The following is a 16739-nucleotide window of genomic DNA, read 5'->3' on the forward strand; positions in this document are numbered from 1 at the left end:
CTCTCAATGTATCGTTACCGATAATGCCATCGAAAGATCTAAGGCTTCGTTGTTTGGGGATAGTTGCACGTTGGCATGGTCAGTTACTTTTATTTTGGCGCAGAAAGAACTGCCTACAAAGGATTTTTCATTTGTAATAGGTTTTCTTATGTGTTTGGGTCGAAAGTAATTTTTGTTCGACCCTGTGTCTATTAAAAATTTTAAAATATCTCCACCGCCATTTTTATGTTCAAGATAAGGCAGTGAAGTTTGCCTTAATCTAAAAAATGAATGTCTTCAAGCTGGTCTATTTGTTCATACTGCGGGATTTCAATTGGGTCCATATTTTCATTACATGTTTCCTCTGGATTTGGTTCTATTGTGCTTCCTCCATCATTGTCCTCTTTACACGTTATATTGTAGGACCTTTGATGTTTGGGAAGCATTCCTTGTAATTGTTGTGAGGTTGCGTGTTTCTGTAAATATGTTTGGTATTGGTTCGGACGAATTGCGTAGTTTATGTGTTTGGTCTGGATGCTCCTGTCTACATCCATTGGTTCATCACGTTGTTGTGGTTTTGAGGGCAGTGCTTGTTGGTATTCACGATTTCCATGTTGATATTGTCTGTCAAATGTTGAAGGTGATCTTGGATGTTGTCTTTGGAAAATTGAAGGTGGTTTCTGCTGATTGTAGAACGGTTTCCCGACTTCTGGAATGGACTGATAATAATTCCTTATTTGCGGTAAAGGTGGAGCTATGTTCCTTCGAATTGTGACTTGGCGTATTATGTCCTGTAGTTCACATTATGAAGCTTTAAGCTTAAATGCAATGCTTGTGGCAAATCTGTTGTTCCCCTTATGCTGAGTAAGCGAGGTAGATCGCCTGTAAGTCCTCTAATAAATGTGTTCAGCACTTTCTCGCGGTATGCCTGAGTCATGTTATTTAATGATTCAGTACCCACGTTCATTTAAGAGTGTTTATTTAGAATTAAAGAAAGATGCTGGTAAAGATCTTGATAGAACTCCTGAACACTTTTACTTCCTTAGATCAGCGTCGTCGTCTGATACTCAAGTACTCCTAGGTTCCTCTTGTCCGCACAGTGCATGGTCAGGCACTTTGACATTTTATTCCACTTTAACGGCGTATTGTAGGACTCAAGAGCTATGTTCACTTGTCCTACTATTTTGTTCCGTATTACGTTCAGTATGCCATAGTATTTAGGACTGCCTTTCAGATGGTTATAAATTCCTAATATCCTGTCAATGCCTTTTTTTCATGAGCTACATTCTTCTGGTTTTCCCGAAAATACTCTTAGGCTTTTGGCTACGTCTGGTATTGACTTAAGTTCGTTTAGGTTATCTCCCATTGAGATATCAACTGTGTGGTCAGTATTGTCGTCTTCTAACTCTGGGTTAATTATTTCGGGTAGTTACCCGTCTTCCTTCGTCACTTCTACTACTAATTCTCTTATCTGTGCTTGCATATCGGACATATTCAGAACGGTCGATCTTGTATCTGTAGTTTGACTTTTGCTTAGGATGGATGATCTGATTAGATTTTCAGTGTTCATTTTGTTATTTCGGTAGTTTGGTATTATTTATTTATTTATTTATTTATTTATTTATTTATTTTATTCCACTTATACTAGAAAATTGAGTATAAGCATAATAAAACAAATAAGAAGAAAAAAAAAGAAAAAGAAAAAAAAGCATGTACACTATCAGCATAGGAGCACACTTACAACCGGTACAGGACCAAATTGCAAATGAACCCCTAAGCCATCGCAAAAATGCATATTAGAGGGAGGAAAGAAATATTTTATTTAATGTTGTAATATTCCTATTTTTATATTCGAATAGCTCGTGATTTGTCGCGAAAGAAAAAAATTTGACTTTAGTTTTATCATCTTCAGATTTTGATATTCCGATAACTTTTGATTTGTTGAAAAATGCTTAATTTTAATTTTTTAATATTCGGATTTTGATATTCCGATGACTTGTGATTTGTCCAAAAATTCTTCATTTTAATCTTGTGATTTATCGGAAAAATTTCGTAAATATAATTCTGCTTTAGGCTTACTTGCTAAAAAAATTGAAAAAAATTTGAAATTCGCAAATTCTTCCCAGATTTTGCTAATATTAATTTATTTTTGTTTGTTGATTGCTAGTATTTTCTTTTTCATTTGCCTTGATTTTATTTTCTCTTAAATTTGTTCCTTCTGCCTTCTTGGCTTTTATTTAATTTTCCCTTCAAAAAAATTTCCAAATTTATTTTCTTTTTGTTTGTTTTGTTTTTTTTTAATATTTTTTTTAATATGTTTCTCTTTTCTAAATTCGTTTTTTTTCCTTATTTATTTTCAATTTTAGTTCATTTGCTCTTTGCTCCTTTTGCTTGGCTACTTCTCGGACTGTTGGTGCCTTTTGGTAACTCCTACTTGGGGGCCTTGCCGCTTCCTGTGCTTTTCGAGGTTGACCGGAACTTGCGGTACGTTTCTTTGTTTATGTTAACATAGTTTATAACAGCTTTTTTCTCTTCTTTTTAATCACTTGAATTTTTGAGTTCTTTTCACTTATTTATTATTATTATTATTATTTTTTTTTTTGACGAAATATTGTTATTATTTTCATTTTTTTTTATTTTTCCTAAGAGCATTTGTTTGAATTATCCTTTGGTCAATGCAGCTTCTATTACCACCGCTGTTCGCAGTGTCTCGGTCCTTCCCTCTCTGGAAAAACTGCTCGGGCGCCAGTTAAATAAATTTTTTTTTACTTTTGTGTTGATTGGGTGGTTAATTAAAACGCAATTTTATTTTGTCTTTATTTAACAATTTTTATTTTACAATTTTTTATTCGCGTTGAGGAATTTTTTGGATGTTAACACAGACGATGTCTAGCAATGAACTAATTTTGTTTTATCTTATAGGAAACCTTTGGGTTGTCCAACGGTTGACAGTCAGTACTTTTAAAATAATGTTTATAGTAGGGTGCAATACGAGATTGGTAAAAATTATTTAGAGTAGCGTGCAATGTAAGGTTGGTGAGAAATGTTTACAATGAGTTCATATGACGCTCATTGTTTATGAAATTCTATGCCTGTTTATTTTATTCATTAGAATGGTTCGCGAAATGAATGCTTTTGTTAGGATGGTCCTTAACTTATACATTACAAATAAACATGAATAAAAACCAAATTTAAATCTTACCGCCGTTTAAAATTATAAAAGTATTTTTTTTTATAACGTAAAGCAAAATTAAATTAGAAGAGCAGGATAAAGTAAAACGGTCATCGGACCCAAATTCGGAATCTTCCATTCAATCATGGGCCAATTGAGATCTTATGTACGGCAGGGTATAGAGTGGCTCTGGCCATATGATCAGACCTTAGGTACGGCATGTATGTTTCGTCCATCTGCTCATTTTCATAACCCCTCAAACATTTTTGAGATTTTTAACATCTTCTTACGAAAATCCCAAATCCAGTTAATTTTAGCTAAGTAATTTTCCCTAATAATAAATTCCCTAAAGAACGAAAAACCAAATGGGCATTCGCAGGCGTCATGCAACTACAGGCCCATGAAAACAGACTGGGTTTAGAAATAAAACCATAAATTTAGGTATAGTAACATGCTTTTAAAAATGTATATAAATAGAATATTTTTGGAAGGGAGAGTTAGTCGGGCAAGAACATAGAAGTTGAGAGTACGGCCAAAATAAATTGAGAATAATCCTACATTTAAGGAACATAATTGTAAATAGATGATGCTACCGTTAAGGAATATACTTGTAAATCAAAGAACTTTGGAGTGTATTTCTCTTGATCAAAATACCCATGATCCAGTGATATAGACTGTATTTTACAAAGGCGAATTTTATAACAATATATATTGTTTTGTTACACAATATGTGACAAAGGATTCGATGTTTGATCGTAGACTTGTGTATGTCACAAACTATCTTATAAAAAACGAAAAGCAGACAATAAAAGCGATTTATTTCCAAATTTAAATATATTTTATTTGTAGAATCCACCTGCCTGTTCCTTCTTTCGAAATCCTTTTTCTTCGTTGGTCGCCGTTAGTGCAATCCTACATATTTCGATTATCGATTACAAATTGCAATATCTCCTAATAACAGAAAAAATGTTTCTTCCTTTTATTGTTACGAAAAGAACAGCTAAGTTTCATAATTCTTTTTAAAACCCTACTTAAACAAATTGAAATTACAAAATAATAATTAGGCATTATTTTAAGGTAAGTGTGGCAAAATTATAATAAAAAAGATTTATTTCACTACAAGAGTCAGCTTGTTTTCCATGAAATTCGTGAAGCGGCAAAAATTATTTAAAAAGAATGAGTTCTCAAAAACAGTAGAAAAATTTAACTTTACGTCAAATCTCCTGCACTAGTGTAATAATCATGACTATTTATGTTCGTTGAAAGACAGCGGAAATATGGTACAGTGCGAAAAGTATCACAAGTGATTCCACTTTGAATGCTTTGGCGTTAACAGCGATATATCGAACATCAGCTGGGGGTGTCCAGTTTGTGGATTCCAGCATCACTTACAACGCAAGATAAACTTGCTTCCACAAGAAACTTCCTCATTGAAAAAAGACACTCATATCCATGGCAGCAGGCACATCAACTCCGCCGCTGCATACTGTTCTGTTCCTACTAGAGATGCATGAATACAAAGACGCGTGAACATAAGCAGTGAATGTCCTACGTTAACAACACATAGAGGAGGCGGATGCAAAGAACACTAAGCACAGATATATGAAAATGCGGAGCAATTGGTTCAGGCGACCCGGAATATATCACCCATAATACTACCAACAAGCACACAAACCGGCTTTCAACTTTAACCCAAGAGAAAGAAGAACCCGGAAGAAACACTGTTATCCACTGGCAGTTTTAAAAACAGCACTGAGTTTGGCAGATGCCGAAAACCTAATAAGGCTTCAATCTTTCCTTCGTGGAAGAGCCCGATAAGCTGTAAAAGCAAGATTTTTAATACCTCCATTTGTCCCGAATGTCATAAAAATGCTGGAAATGTATTTAAAGATATTTTAGAGAATCTTATATAAGAGATGCGGAAAATACCGTCGTTGAAAGATCGGCTGGATGTCTCAATATATTATGCCCTAATGGTACGTAATGTACAATCGGTCTTAGGGTCATACTAAATGGATCTACATGTTCCGATGTAACGTTAAGTGATCGGCCCATGATTTTGAACCCTCAAATCTCTTTGCTAAATCCCTCAAACGAAATTTTGCAGCGTCTAATTCCGATTCACCTGTCAATTATCCGTATGCGATATTTAGCTCGGTTTTGATTGCTAACTTAGTCATTTCAGAAAATGACGTTTTGGATAGTCTCTAAAATATACATATGCGCCTCGACCTGATGGGATCCCACCAAGTATACTTAAATCATGCTCCTTCGAACTATGTGGTGTTATTTCAATGATTTTTAATCAGTCCTTGATATTAGTAAAGCGTTTGACTTAGTTAACTATAACTTATTGATCTTCAAAATGTATGTGTCTGGCTTTCCTTTTCACTTAGTGAAACGGATAAGCTCTTAGCTGCATGAGAGATCGTTCAGTGTTCTGCTTAACTTCTTCACCTCGCATGAATTCTCCGCGAAGTCTGGCATACCTCAAGGCAGCCACTTAGGGCTCCTTTATTTAATCTATAGAATAATGATATCCCCTCGGTGATTAAATCTTCTTTCCCCTTGGAATCACAATCGTGCCGGTTTCAAATTCACTTAAATAATTTGATTACACGGTTCTCGTTAAATTTTATGAAATTAAACCTGAAAAATGCAAGAAGGTTTCTTTCTTAAGAAGGAAGTGAATATTTCATTGGCTCACACAAGCTGGAAAACGTTGATTCGTTTATCGATTTAGGGGTTTTATTTGACCAAAGAGTACTTTCTAATTTGCTCATTAAGCTCTCTTTAAGTAAAGCTAGGACTGGTCTTGGTTCCACTACTACCAAAGGATGGAGCTTAAGGATCCTTAATATTACAAACAAGCTACACATGTGCTTAGTTAGACCAATGCTTGACTATGTCTCGGTTATGTAGTCTCCCTCCTACGGGTGTTATATAGATTCAATTGAAGGACTTAAAAATTCATGCTTGCTGTTTGGCCTTAGGAATTTGGGTTGTGACCCGCTGGCCCTAATATGTCTCCTTATGAAAATAGGTCGCATCTGTTATCCTTACTGTGAAAAACGTAGGGTTATTCTTGGTGCCTCCTCTTTAGTTAACTTAATTAATGTTATTATCGATTCGTTCACATTACTTGGTGAGATAGGTTTCAATGTCCCTAACCACTTCTCTAGACACTTTATGTTAATTAAACTGAGTCAATGTAAATATAGTTATGAACGTTTAGAGTTGTTTGCAGAAACCTAAATGATATCTACCACTTAATCTCAATATCAGGCAAACCAACTTTGCTTAATATCCCTATGTCGTATTTAACCTAACTTTTAATCTTGATATCTCACTATAATTCGGAAATTAATTGGTGTTAATTACTGTATTGATTGCCAAACTGTTGCATGTTTGCATTGGCTTAGGGGGTTTCTTGCAATTTCGTTCTGTACTGGTTGTAGATGAGCCTCCGTACTAGTTGTGTGCATTCTTTTTTTTATTTTTTTTCCTTCTTATTTATTTATACATGAATTTAATTATTATTATTATTTATTTCTTTTTTTCTCTCCATCTTTTCTTCTCATTATTTTCTTTATACTAGTTTTTAATATTAATTAACATAACTAAGAGTCAATACAATTCGATTATTAATTGTGTTAGCCTGTCTTAGTTTAGTTTCATGTGTAAGTAAATGAAATAAACAAATAAATAAATCAAAGAAAACTCCCTTTCATTTTTATTTTTTTGGTTTTTTTTTAGAATAAAAACGTTCTACCCGCCTGTTGAGTAAATATAAAACCTTCTGAATGTTCAAACCTATAACTTAAGGACATATAACACCGACAGTGGTACATGTGGATATTCATAAAAATAAAGAGCAAAAAACCTAAAATGATGGGATGTGTACTTAATACATTGATGCCGCTGCGTTTTGTACAGCCATTATTTACATTAAATCCATCCTCACTGAATTGTTTAGAATAACTGCTGTGGCTCGACGGCCTTAAATAATGTGATGTTACCATTTCGCCACAAATAGAGTTATGTTTCTGTCGACGATATGAACGTATAAAATTTGGTATCCGCCTGAGTGGCCGAGTAGGCAAGAGTCTCGACTAGTAACTCAATAGTCGTGGGTTCAAACCTCAAGTGCGGTAGAATTTTTAATAAAAGCCGATAGCCCTAGATGCTAGTGCTTTAAGACTTTAGTCTTAGAATTTATTCTCTGGCTAAATTTATAATAATAATAATAATAATAATAAAATATGAACCACTGTATTCCACTTTGTGTTGCTATTGCATTTTTTGCTTGTTGGAACTGTTTGTACGTAAACGTATATCTTGTTTCGATTACAACGAAACTTGAAATGAATTTTGCAATAGTAGTTCACCTTGTTCCACGAGGTCGGTTGGAAATCCAGTTACACCCATTTGATGCATAGAATGGTTGGCATATTTTAATACGAAATGCATGCTATCTAAAGCTTTTTGTAACTCTTTGGTACAACTGGCGCTATCGCTGAAGCGTAACAAATCTTTCAACAATAAGTGGTATTTCGTTAGGCATTGCACAGATTTCAATAGATAAGTGGCCAGCGGTAGTAACCTAAACGCTTTCGGCATTCTTGCAAAAAGGGATGTAAAGGTATGTAAACCAAAGACTAAAGTAAACGTCGTGAACGAGGAATATTTTCACAGTAAAATGGATACAAAAATAAAATCTATGCCGTCTTTGCACAAAAATTAAAGCCACAAGATATGTAGTGGACATACAAATCTCCAAATTTTAAAGAAAAGCCCTATTTTGAAATGTATACAGTTCGTGTTAATTTTCGAACAAAATGTCTGTCGCTTGCCAGCGAGTCACTGAAAACATTTGATCGCAAAAACCATTAAATATTGAGCTCATTCCATATATATACATTCTCTCCGCTTCTAAAAGCTGGATTAAAACATGACCGCGTTTTAGACTTCTTAGGGCGAAATCCTGATCACTAATATCCAGGTTACATGCGTTATCAGCATTTAATAAAATTTGTAGAAATCCGTAGATCGAGGACGTAATTCGTGTATAGCGTCAGCCTTATATTTTCTGCGTAACATATGTGGTGCTCTGCCCGGTGACTCCATTTGTACCGCTGGTTCTGGAGCAACTGTTTGCACTAGTTGTGGGGGTTTTAAAACGGATTTTTTTAGACTGGATACGTTTATTATCTATCAACGACAGATCATCAATTATTTACAAAAGTTGAGATACTAGCGCATTGATTTCAGGTGTTACACTCCAAAAAAAAATTTTTTTTTAGCCAAGGATGGAACATTCGGAACCTTAACCGGATTCGCTAATGGCAGGCTCACAAGTTTGATCGTTGACGATGAGGATGAAAAGGAATGATGACGAGCAACATGGATCGACGTGTGAGATTTAGGGGAAGGCCGAGGTAAAATATTGCTTCACTACAAGTTGGTCTTTTACAGGCTGGGGAAGAAGTGCTGTAGGTAGCGACATTTTTTGAGCATTGTTTTAATTTTGTCAAACTTTCTCTGCAGCACCAGATCAGTAATACCTGCACACTTCGCATGACAATAACGCTCGCTTCGCTACTTATTAAGTAGCGAAGCGCTCAAAATTAGGGCTTGTTTTATTTTTATGTACATAAACATTCTATGTCAGACAGCGACAGTCACTGTAGTGGTTGTGAAGAAAGAGAAAACAAAAAAGTTTCTCACGTATTTAAAAACGATCTCCAAAATTAGTTCGAAAATTTCACGCTATAAAAAACAAAGCAAACAAGAACATTTCGAACAAAATTCAGTTTAACAAATACGATACAAATCGTAAATGGTCTACCATAAAACAATATAAAATTTGTAGTATACGCCTTAAGCCACATTTTCTGAGGTTCTTTATTCAGAAGTCATGCCGCATAGATGCCTGCACTAGGAAACGTAATCCACAGCTCCAGAGCTAGCACCGAATAGCCGACAGCAAATTCAGAGCAGGCGGGTGGAAATAGAACGGTTAAAACGCAAGGCAAAGATGGACAGCAATCAATATTCAGTATTGTAGTAATCTGTGAAAACGGTAAAAGAAATAATATAAATATATTTGTGTTTTTTTTCTTTGAGGGAGAAGCTATCACCCTCTTGAATGAAGATTCCTTCCTTAATAAATTGTTGAACTTAAAAGAAGAAAAGCAACCTTTGACATTAAAATGGACCGGTGACATCACCCGTGAGGAGAACCATTCGATCATTCTCACGTTAACAAAAGCAAGTAAAGTAGAAAGAAATTTAGTGCAAACAACGTCCGCGCGGCTAAGGAATTGGACGTGCCCACAAAATCCATCGATATGTCTCTAATGGCTGCTAAATATACGCATCTAAACGACATTCCCATAGAATCATACCATGGGGCAAAACCGATCCGGTTGATTGGTGCGAAAAGTTGGAAATCGGTAATCTTACTAAAAATACAAGATGGCGTATGGAGGAAACCTATAGCTACGAGGGGCTTTACAAAGTTCATAGTCGGCAAACCCCAAATGTTTCTTAATAAGTGTGCATACTCGCGTATGCAAAAACCAGATGGAGGCGTTGCACAATGAAGTGAAAGAATACTTTACAAGCACATCATCGCTGGAATCAGCTAACGATTATGAAGCCGTTCAATTGTTAAAGAAAAATTGTGTTAAAAAAGAAATGTTTACAAAAGAAACTCCAACAGAATGTCACATTAAAGAAGCAGATGGAAAATCCAGTCAAAACCTTGTTCGATAAAGGCTATGTGCGCAAAGTAAACGCAGAAAAGGAACAAAAGGCGGCTAGACGCAACTATATTCACTACTTCTAACACAAACAAACCAAGTAAAACTAAATTAGTATGGGACGTTGCGTCCAAATCAAGCGGATTTTCCTTCAACGATTTCCTCATGAGTGATCCAGATTTGTTAGATCCTATGTTTGACCTACTAGTCCATGCCGTTAAGAATTGCCACTGTATGGATGGTTTTATTAACAGTGTCGGTGATGAAGAAGAAGCGCTTTAGTTCGCGCTATCAGTAAAAAAAATATATCTAACAGTAGGCTTTCGCACGCGAAAATGGTCAACAAATTCGGCTAAACATGAAGAAACAATTGTGCAATGATGAAGATCCGAAATACGCTGATCAGCGACTCGGAGCACTTGAAAAAATTTTTGCTATGTGCTGGCAGCCAATGAATAACAATTCCACTTTTATTTGCAGACTTGCGAAGCTGTGGCGAAACGCATCTAACGTTGACGTTATTGCTCTCATGTCAATTTTTGACCCTTTATGTTCCATTTCACCTTATTTATCAGCTAAAAATCCTCTTGGAGTTGGATTGAGACATCAAATTCTCAATCCTGCTGCAGAACAAGTGGCGGCAGTGGTCTCTTACATTTAACCAATGAAAATTTCAGGGTATCATATTTGTTTATTTCCTATAGCCACGAGCGTAACCTAGCCACAATTAATAAAGTGTAGTGAAAAGGTTGAGATTTCTATGTTACCTATGTTTGTACTAAGTATGGTCGGTAACCTGTTTTTATACTAAGGATGGAATTGAACCCAGCAGTGATAGGTGTTCGATTAACGAACAGTTTCGAAGACCTGAGCAGAATCGAATTAGCATCCACGCCATTTCGCAGATTTCAACAGAGTACTAAGATGGGTCTCATTAGACACAATAAAATTTAAACAAATTGTTCTGTTGCATGTTAGAGAAATTCTTGAGACAACATATACAAAACAATGGAAATAGGTACAAAACAAAACTTCATAGATTTACCGACTAAAATTACCACTACGAATGGCTTGCTGCGATGTAATGACTATAGCACTACGCATGCAGAGGAGTTGCGCCACCCTATTTTATTTATACATAAAAGGGCACACGTTACAGTCGACGATAAATATTTCTCTTGTTGGAGGGGAATATATCGCGCAACTGCCACCTTTATGCTGTATCTAAAAAGCATAGCCAGCGCACTATAAAATCTGAAAGGCTGCCATAAACAGTTACTTATGAAATAATAAAGGAGTCAAATATATATCTCATGAGGCAAGTTGAGGACGTGGCCACTTGGGTACGATTACGAAATCCATCAACTCAAGCATATTGAAAGTATTGTTACGAAATTCAACTGTCTCGGATACGATTCGTATCGCTAGATCGTGATTTTTCTAAGAGAAATACACTTCCACGTTTTCACTTCACGATTCTTTATTTATAATCAATTTGTTTAAAGGTAGGACTAATTATGTTTTACTATGACAATACTCTCGGCTTCTCAATCCTAATATTCTTGTCCGACTGACTTCCGCAAATAGTCTAATTATATACATTTTTACAAGCACATTACTATTACCTAAGTTCATGACTTCATTTTTAGTCCGTTAGCCTCGTTTTCCGCTAATCGTTTTCTTCGGCCAGCAGCTGTATGACGCGCCGCGAATCTGCAGTTGAGTTTTCCCTCTCTAGGGAATTTATTATTTGGGAAAATCAACTAGTTGGAATGAACTGGACTAAGGATTTCCCTAACAATATTTATAACAAATTTTTAATCAACATTTGCTATAGGCTTTTACCGTCTTTTGTCTGTTGAAAGCGCGGTTGTAAGCGGATTTTGCCGCAATAAGGCGTTGTTTTCGTTTTCGGGTTGACAACTGCTAACTGGCAAACACACGTATCAAACATAATGGATATGGTGCGCGCCTCTGCTCAATTAGATTCCCAACTTCCTTATCGACTTTGGACAGCACTTAGCAATAGCCTTTTCCAACTGTTTATCTCCCAAAGACCGACGGAGATAAACTTTGTTTTATTTTCAGATTAATATTTTGTATTACTCTTCAAAAAGTTCCAATCCACTTTGTTCCAAATGATTGAAAGGGAATGACACGGAATGACTTGTCTTATAGTATGCGACGACAAATGGAAATGAAAAAATTGTTGGTTAAACACGCGTAAAGAAAACTTTTTTCAAACGATTTTAACAATTTTTTATGCACTGAATGTTTGCACTTTGCTTCTTCATTTAAGTATTTATTTATTTATTTTTCCCTCTTTTAAATCACACTTCTAACACTGCGATAATCCAACTTCGACCTTTGACCGGAAGCGAGTACGCCTGCTATAACTCTCATTTAAACCGTCATGCGCTGCTTGCGCGGTGCGCTCTTCCCGAAGTGCCGCGCTTTATTAATAGAATATTACGGATCTGTGAGAAATCAACATCGTCCCTTCGTAATATAAGAGCTCTATCTCGAATAATTGCATCCTTTGATCTTTCAACTGTGTTCATGAAGTAAGAAACAAGCATGAAAAAAACAATTCACATCCTCAAGGAGACGTAGCTTTCGAATCTGCGTAAAAACTTGAAGATGTTGTCATGTCCGAGAATAATTTAGACGCTAGGAACATACATACTTTCGGTGTTCCTCCATGGGTTGACTGCATACTACTATTATGTAACAGTTAAAGAAAACGAGCGAGATAGTGGTTATTTTGCCTTTGGTCCTAGTAATAAAAATGTTATCAATGAATAATTTTAAGTAATCCAAAATACACTTGCAAAGCAGGTCTTACATAAATTGTCATTGAAACAGTAATAAATTTCGAAAATGCTTTAAACATTATTTTGAAATATTTTAACAAAATAGTTTACTTCGCCGTCATGCACCTGGTTTGGTGGTTATTCAAAATAGTGGAAGCTTTTATGGGATATACGTGCCTGACGGTTCATATCATCAACGTAAGGAGTGAGTCGGCTATCCCACATGTGGTTATCTATTGTGGAACATTTTTTGGCTTTGCTATGATGGCGTCATTTCAATCTGCTGTAATCATCTTGAATCGCGGCACAAATCCTATCAATGAGTGCGTCATTAATGTGGCAGGTACACTTATGTTTTTCGTTGCAGCCGTTTTATCCTTGTGGCACTTGCAAGGTGATTACCAGGTGATGTACCTGTCGGACTTTGAGGAGGCGGAACATCGATTTTTTGTTGAATGCGTTCTGCAGAGTACTCTTGCTATCACTACCAGTCTTCTTTATTTGCTTCATTGCATTTTGGCCTTTGACGCGGTGTTAGTCAAGTATTCAGACAATTTAGATCAATACGATCAAGGTTATGAGGGCCCACAACCTCTAAAGCTGTACTTCATTTGTCCTCCTATTCATGAAAAGTTAGAGAACTACAGCTGGTTTCAACAATTTCAAACTAATGGCCATCCAAGAAAGTTCCGCACTAGTGTTTACCGGAATAGTCAAAATTTTGAATATGAAAACTTTGGCGACAGAGCGCGTTTGAAAATGACTATATCGAGGTTATCCTGCAAGCCTGAAAGAAGAACATATCAAAGTAAATCTGAAAGGCGAATGCGAAGTTACGGCGGCTTGGAGGGAAATTTGGAAGAAATTGCAAAAGACAACATCGAGAGCGATGCAACAGCAACTCCGCTTAAAGATATATGTTAAATAGAAATAGGAATTTTATTCAAAATAATAGCAACTACGTTTGTAACGAATTTTTAAATTGACGAAAACTTCACCTAAATAAAGCTAAATTTTATCTATGACTATAAACTAGGAACATGCGCTTAGTTTCTTTCAAAATTTGTGCGACCGGTGTATTGTTGACGAGCACAGGAAATATATGCTGACGGTGACAGCAAAACATGGAGGCAATATAGTTGACACTTGGCAGATGAACTTTGTACGAAGGACAAAAGCTTAATATTTTTCGGATTATTTTACAATATGTAGCTTCTTATCCAGTTTTTGTATTCACAATTGTGGCATTCTTTTCAATCATTATTTTAGGCAATACTGGAGCATATACACGAGAAGTCGTTGAAAGAAACATTTGCACAAAGCTGCATTCCAAAAGAAAGTCGATGTTTAGGTGCCACAGCTCTTAATGCAAAAAAACCTAATGGAACGAACTTCCATCTACGAACGGCTAAACGGAATTAAAGCAAACAGGAAAGATGTTGTATTCTATCAGGGCAACGCCAGGCCACAGACTTTTATAGAAACTCGTCAGAAACTCCGGCAGCTTGATCGGGGAGTTCTGATGTATCCGCCATATAGTCCGGACTTGGCACCAAGCGACTCCCATGTTTTTCTTGCGATGTAAAACTTCCTAAGAAACTGGTATCAAGAGAAGATTGTGAAAATCGATTACTAGAGCTTTTCGCCAATAGGGACCAAGACTTCTGTAAGAGAGAGAGGCATTACGAAGCTACCCACAAAATTGCAACAAATGGCAAACGGTGTATACTTCGCCAAAATTGCTAATCCAATATATGTTAAGTAAAATCTTGACATTCACTTAAGAATAATGGATTTCTTTTTCTCCAAACTAATATATAGACATACACAACAATAATAAATAACTAAACTTCAACAACTTCTATAGATTGTAAGCAAATAAACACGTGCTTAACACACGTGTAATAAGTTATATGCTATATGTAATATGTTATATTCGATTGAAGGGCTGCAAAATTGTTTTGCAAATTTTTTTTTTTTGGTATGTTGAATGAAGATGGACTAAGCCCATAGATTTGTGGCTTATAAGTCCAGATAATAAACCGTCGTAATTTTTGGTCACGATTATGTACAAAACGTAACAAAAAAAGAAGAGCGGCCGTAATAACTGGAGTGAGCATGTTAAATGTAATTGTGTGCGTGTGTGTGTGTTTAAGTGTACTTGTTGAGTTCTTGAAAGTCAGACAGTGTTGCACACTTTGGCTGAAAACGAAAAGGAATGCTATGCTAATAGAAGATGATTGAACGCAAAAACGAAAAAAAAAGGAAAGAAGAGAAAAAAAAAAAAATTCTAAAAGGATAAATTAGCTTTTCTAATAAAGCAAGTTAGTACCCCGAGATGACGTACATTTTTTGCTGCAAAGAGATCGAGGAGACACCCATATAACTTGAAGAAGCTAAAGGAATCTGTAATGCCATCAAGCCTATGACATCTGAAGATTAGATGCTCAGCAGACTAAAGAACATTGCAAACTTCACAAATTTTAGATGGTATAGCGTGAATCATTTTTAAATAAACCTTGTCATAAGTATGACCACTTATGAGTCTATAAAGAATTTTGATTTCGCAGAAATTAAAAGAAGATGGGTTTGAATTGAAATGTGGGATTTAATTTATAGAAAAGGCGATTGGATTTAACGCGCGCGATTTCTTTAAATTCATCGATTAGCTGTTGAAGGTTGTGGTTGCGAATTGCCCGATTCGCTTCATTAGGAGTGTATTTGATGGACAAAATTGTCCCATCAACACGAGCTCTCCCTGCATGAAAGTCGGCTTTTACATTTAAAAAAAAGCCGCAGTGGCCAGGTACCCAAACGAGGTGACAGTCATCCACTTGAGATTCATGCAACATCTTGTGAATATCAAACACATATTGATTTTCTGCATCTCTTTTATTTATTTGAGGTAGAGCTGACCTGCTGTCAGAAAAAATAACAAGCCTTCTGATACCATCGGAGACAGCAACCTTAATAGCATGTCGAATGGCGAGCAACTCAATAAAAGTCGAGGAAAGTTCTTCTTCCACTTTAATACGATGTACTGTTTCAGATAGATGTTTCACGACCCAGAAGCTAGACACATTATGTCTGACTTGGCTTAACAACCTCATACAAGAGAAGTTGACATTTTGTTTTGAGGTAGAGATCGATTCGAGAATGTTCATGAAGACTCTGCATTTGCTGGTAATGAAATTCAAGGGAGGAATTGAATCTAACTTATCAAAAATATGACGAAGTTTTTGATAGCAAAAAGTATAGCTGCAAGTGACAGTATCACTGAGAGATATAATTTCCTGAAAAAAGGAAGGATTTATCCTCTTGACTTTAATTAACTCTTTGCCAGTGCAAAAAGTCACTCTTTCGGAAACCGGCCGTTCACCAGATATGACATTGAAGATATGTTGAGGAGTTGAGGGGGTCAGTCCAACACAACGCTTCAACATTCGGTTTTCAAAAACTACGTTTCTCAACATATTTTGGGAAATTGCAACATGTGGAATATCCAAATTCAATTTTGGACCTGACTAGAGATTTGTAAATGGTCAAAGCATTTTTGGGAGGCAAGCCTGCCTGATTGTTTGTCATGAGTTTGATGATGGTGCATCCAGACTGACAATCTTTGAACGCCTTTTAGTAGTATGTATATGGGGGAACGTCGGCGCGAATTTTAGCCCGCAACAAAAACGGGCCTTTTTTTTTTTTTTTTGCTTATCAAAATTTTTCGACTTTTCCGTATAGTAGTATATATATGGGGGAATAATGTTCGCACACTTCCCCGCTCAAAACGGCACACATGCCCGGATCCACACACACGCACACACACAACACCATCCCTCACGTCTACTACACATTCCACATGACACTCCACTTACCCTCACAAGACGGATTCCAACGCCAACGATCACATTTCATAATGTCCCTCCCTCTCCGATTACACTCCCTCATATGACGCTAACAAACACTTATCTCCCATAAATCTTACCTCCATTACACACATCCTCCTGCACAAAC

At 36.2% G+C, this 16739-nt stretch overlaps 1 long non-coding RNA gene across 1 annotated transcript in view; it reads left to right on the forward strand.

Annotated features, from left to right (window-relative positions):
• Positions 1–6984, forward strand: part of LOC119642101 — an 8353-nt gene extending 1369 nt beyond the window's left edge. The window contains exons 2-4 of the long non-coding RNA XR_005247949.1: positions 2346–2463; positions 6750–6831; positions 6908–6984. This is a non-coding gene — a long non-coding RNA (uncharacterized LOC119642101). The remainder of the gene's footprint in view (positions 1–2345; positions 2464–6749; positions 6832–6907) is intronic.
• The last annotated feature ends 9755 nt before the right edge of the window (positions 6985–16739 follow it).

Source organism: Glossina fuscipes, unplaced genomic scaffold (assembly GCF_014805625.2).
Source record: "Glossina fuscipes isolate IAEA_lab_2018 unplaced genomic scaffold, Yale_Gfus_2 213, whole genome shotgun sequence".
Lineage (NCBI taxonomy): Eukaryota > Metazoa > Arthropoda > Insecta > Diptera > Glossinidae > Glossina > Glossina fuscipes.